Here is a 5047-nt window from a genome sequence, read left to right as displayed (position 1 = left end):
AAAGGAGGTTATCACCTCATGGAATTTGTGATACCATTGACAAAAGGCTTGCTTGAGACCATAGATGGATTTCTTCAATTTTCACACCATAGACTTTGAATTATTAGACACAAAGTTTTCTGGTTGTACCATATAAATCGTCTCATCAATGTTCCCATTGAGAAATGCAGTTTTTACATCCATCTGGTGTAGCTCTAAATCAAAGTGAGCTACCAGTGCCATGATTACCCTAAAAGAGTCTTTTGATGAAACTAGAGAAAAAGTCTCTTTTTAATCAATACCTTCTTTTTGAGTAAAATCCTTTGCAACAAGACGAGCCTTATATCTTTTGATATTGCCATGTGAATTGCTTTTGATTTTAAATATCCATTTATAACCTATGGGTTTCACTCCTGATGGCAATTTGAAAAATTCTCAAACGTCATTGTCTTTCATGGATTTTATTTCCTCTTCCATAGCACTTATGCACTTTTGAGAGTTAGAACTCTATAGAGCTTGTTGGAAGTTGATTGGATCATCTTCCATTACGACTACATCATCATGATATTCTTGAAGAAACACAATATAATCATCTGAAATTGCATTTCTCCTCTCTCTAGTAGATCTCCATAGTGACACTTTTTGAGGTTGTTAAGTTTGAACGTCAGGTTCAATAACGGGGACTTCAATGTTATCTTTTTCTATAATTGGTTCAATAGTGAAGCCAGGAATTAGAGCCTAAATATCACTTATAACCACATGAGGTAAAAAACTAATTTCTCTTCAAAGACAACTTTTCTTATGTTATCTTCCCCCCAAACTCAACATCTTCAAGGAATCTAGCTCTTCCCATGATCTAGAAGTGAGATCATAAAACTTGAAACCCCCAGAGTGCTCAAAATACCCAACAAAATAATAATTAATAGTTATTGAGTCCAATTTTCTCTCATTAGGTCTATAAAACCTAGCCTTAAATGGATAACCCCAGATGTGAAGATGCCTGATACTAGGCTTTTTTCCTGTCCATAGCTCATAAGGGGTTTTAACTACTGCTTTACTAGGTACCCTATTAAGGATATATGTTGTAGTCTTGAGTGCCTCACCCTAGAGGAATTCTGGTAGAGAAGAATGACTAATCATACTTCTTACCATATCCTTAAGTATTTTATTTCACCTTTCCGCTACACCATTCATGCTGGGTTTGCCTGTCATAGTGTATTGTGAGATGATTTCACATTCCTTTAGGTATTTGGCAAAGGGCTCTGGACGTTGTTCATCTGATGCAACATATCTATCATAGTATTCACCACCACGATCAGATTTGACAACCTTGATTTTCTTTTCAAGTTGAAGTTCAACTTCAACTTTGAAAGACTGGAAAACGTCCAAAGATTGAGACTTCTCATGAATTAAATATAGGTACCCATATCTAGTCGTCTATGAACGTAATAAAACATTGTTGTCCATTCCAAGAGGCCATAGGGAATGGACCACAAATGTGTGTATGTATTAGTTCTAAGACGTTTGAGCATCTCTTGACACCTAACTTTCTTATGTTTGTATGTTTTCCCTTAATACATTTCACACAAACGTTGAAGTTACTTAAATCAAGGGAATCAAGAATTCCATCTGACACAAGTCTTTGAATTCTCTATTTAGAGATGTGACCTAAATGCTTGTGCAATAACATAACGAAGTTCTCATTTAATTTACGCTTTGTACCACATGAATTAGATAAATATGATCTTATTAAATGAAGCAAAAGAATCAAGCATATATAAATTATCAATTAAAGAACCGATAATAATAAGTTTAGAATCTTGAAAAATACTAACTTTACTATTTCCAAAAGAATAAGAAAAACCAAATTTGTCCAAACTAGAAATAGAAACTAAATTCTGTCTAAATGATGGTACAAAAAAGTCTTATTCATATCTAAATAACATCCAAATTTTATAAGTAATCTAAAATTCCCAATAGCTTCAACTGGAACTGCTTTGCCATCACCTGCATAGATGAATCTTTCAAATCACTTGGCGGCCAATTTCACAGGCAACCCTGCATTGATATACTTATGTGAATAGTAGCACCAAAATCCACCCACCAAGTATTTATAGGTACAGAAGCTAAATTAACTTCAGAACAAACCAAAGTAAGAAGTTTACCCTTCTTTACACGCCACTTAGTGTATTTGGGATAATCCTTCTTGAATTGACCTTTCATTTTGCAGAAAAAACAAGGTTTTTCAGTAGCTTGTTTCTTGAGATGTCCTTTCTGTAGCATCCACAAATTTCCTTTTCTTTTTATCACGAGAGCCTATTGCCAAATGAGCGCTTTCTGTCATTTCTCTCTTAATCCTATCTTCTTCTTGCACACATTGTGAAATAAGCTCATTAATACTCCATTTATCCTTTTGACTGTTATAACTTATCTTAAACTGAGTGAATTGTGCAGGAAGAAAGATAAGTACCAGATATACGAGTAAATTTTCATTTATCACGATATCAAGTACCTTTAATTTACCTGTGAGATTGGACATTCCCATAATGTACTGCTTTACGTTTCCATTGCTCTTATATCTCATAGAAGTTAAAGAAGTCAAAAGACTACTTGCTTCCCTGTTTTCATTTTTAGCAAAATATTTCTCAATTTGAGCAAAGAACTTATTGGCATTTTCACTTTCTGTGATAAAGCCCCGAAAAACTCCGAAATGGAGTACCTAATGATCATCAGACACATGTGATTTGACCATTCTCACTTCTCTATATTAGTCATATTTGGTTGTTCCTTAGTAGAAGTAGGTTTATCGGTCTTTAATGCAAGGTTCAAATCCATACACCTGAGAAGTATCTCTATGCTTTCCTTCCAAATCTTGAAGTTTGATCCATTTAACTTAGGGATTGAACTCAGATTTCCAAATATTTGAGTAAGACCAACTGAAACAATAAACAACAAAACATATGCTCACAATTAAAATATAACAAAATAATTTCACATGTGTATGGGCCCCTTAACAAGATACCTAACACAATATTGATGTCCAACCTTTGAGCAAAAATCACCAACTGTAAATGGTACTCTCAACGTAGTAATCAAAATACTGATAATAAACTTTGTCAAAAATAGCCTTTCTTTGGACCGACTATTTTTTCACATGAGCAACCCTTATAATTGCCACATACTCATTACCACATGCATACCCTGGCTAAATAATTATATTCCTTTGGGTCGATAATTATCTGCATAAATTCATGAATATGCACATCTTATATTTCATAATTAAATTAATCTAGATAATAGAGGCTACTTTGATAACATATTATTTTTGACCAATTCAATCTAAAATGTAAGACACAATAATATATAATATTATTGTACAAAAATAAAGGAGGAAGAACACCAAATAGTCTTTACCAATATTCACTTAATAACTGCATACACATAATACAATTAAAACAACATAAACATGTAAATATCGCCAAATATCATCAATCAAATTTAAATTTAAATTCATTAAAAAATCAATCAAATTTAAATTTAAATCACCAAAAAAATCGATGAAATTTAAACATAAACTTAAATTTGATTTTACTAAATTCATTGAATAAAACCCATTTAATACTATTTAGGCCTTAAAAAAATCCCAATCTTCGGCTAACTTTCGCAACAATTACGCCTTGGAAATTTAATTGCAGAAGAATCCATGATGCACAAACAATGACAGACAAATAGTTAGAAAAATTTAATGACGGACAAAGTATCACGAAAGTAGCACCTATACAAAAACCTCTCGGTTCTGCACTCCGAATCCCAATTTTCACAGAAAAATTGCCATAAATGAAACAGACTTACAAAGCTTGATTTACAAATAAGTTGCCCAAAAAAAGGGATTCGAACAATGATCATCTCATCATTAAATTGTAAATCTATGATGCCAAAAACCAAAAAAAAAAAAAAAAAAAAAAAAACTATGATGCAAACGTCAAACTTTTCTTTACTGAATAATTGAATCATAAACAATGGTAAGCGATAAAAAAATCCAAAAATCTAACATGAAATTCATGCTCTGATACCACATGATAGCATAAATATTTAAATCTATATCGAATAGATTTAACCATAGTATCATTCATGCTAAATTGTAAAGAAAAAATAACACATCGGATTCCATTGTGATTGATGATAGCTTCAAGATGACGATGACTTTAAGATGACTATTATCTTCCTCAACTAAAACTCCGAATGCCCTTAGTAGGATCTCTCTAGATGGGATTTAAGAAAGACTGAGTGAGTGCTTATTGTTTTAGTATATAGGGGACCATAGCCTAAGGTTTATTTATATACTAGTTCAATTAAGGTTCCAATTAAACTTTAATAATAAGGAATGAACTTCTACCCATTAAGTCACATAAAATGATCCAATCTAATAAAATAATCCTGATACATAATTCATACTTTAATTATACATATTATTATTTAAATATACCTAACATCCACGACAAAAGGAAAACAAACCAAATTACAGAAGGGAGGAAATACCTTTTCCGCTACTGTGTTGTCCCGACGATCAGGTAAGTCGACGGTAGACCAAACGACAGGAGGGAAGAAATACTGTATTTTCTCGACGATTGCAGGTAAGTAAAAGGGAGGATCAATGGCAAGTAAACTAACCCTTTATTCTTTATTAAATTATAAATTGTAACTAAACAATAGAAACTATATCCACAAAAATCTCGACGGGTAGTTAGTTTAAAAAACGCAGAAGGGGGAGAATTATAGAAGAAGCTGTGAGATCTTTGGGGGCATGCTTGGAAAATCAAGTAAGAGATGGGCCCCAAACCAACAATTTTTGGCTCTAATTCATGAAAATTAAAAAATGGCTATATTCCCTATTTTGGCCATACAACACAATTATTCATAAATTTTCTATCAACATTCTCATATTCTTATCGAGGGTCGATGTCAATGTTTCTACTATATCATATAAAATAAAATAGTTTTTTTTAATAAAAAATAACAATAAAATATAATATAATATGAATATAATATTACGACAAGTGTTTTACCT

General features: G+C 32.1%; 1 long non-coding RNA gene across 1 annotated transcript; it reads right to left on the bottom strand.

The window, feature by feature from the left end:
- Positions 1 to 1791: 1791 nt before the first annotated feature.
- Positions 1792 to 4748, bottom strand: LOC120091619 (uncharacterized). Its single transcript, XR_005485757.2, has 3 exons — positions 4519 to 4748; positions 2145 to 2915; positions 1792 to 2037 (listed from the first exon to the last, which is right to left on the bottom strand). It is a non-coding gene; the product is annotated as an uncharacterized LOC120091619 (long non-coding RNA).
- Positions 4749 to 5047: the final 299 nt, after the last annotated feature.

The sequence above is a fragment of the Benincasa hispida genome, chromosome 11, assembly GCF_027475165.1.
Source record: "Benincasa hispida cultivar pf3 chromosome 11, pf3_genome.v1.1, whole genome shotgun sequence".
Lineage (NCBI taxonomy): Eukaryota > Viridiplantae > Streptophyta > Magnoliopsida > Cucurbitales > Cucurbitaceae > Benincasa > Benincasa hispida.
The sequence above is the reverse complement of the archived record's forward strand: the minus strand, read 5'-3'. Positions and strand labels throughout refer to the sequence as shown.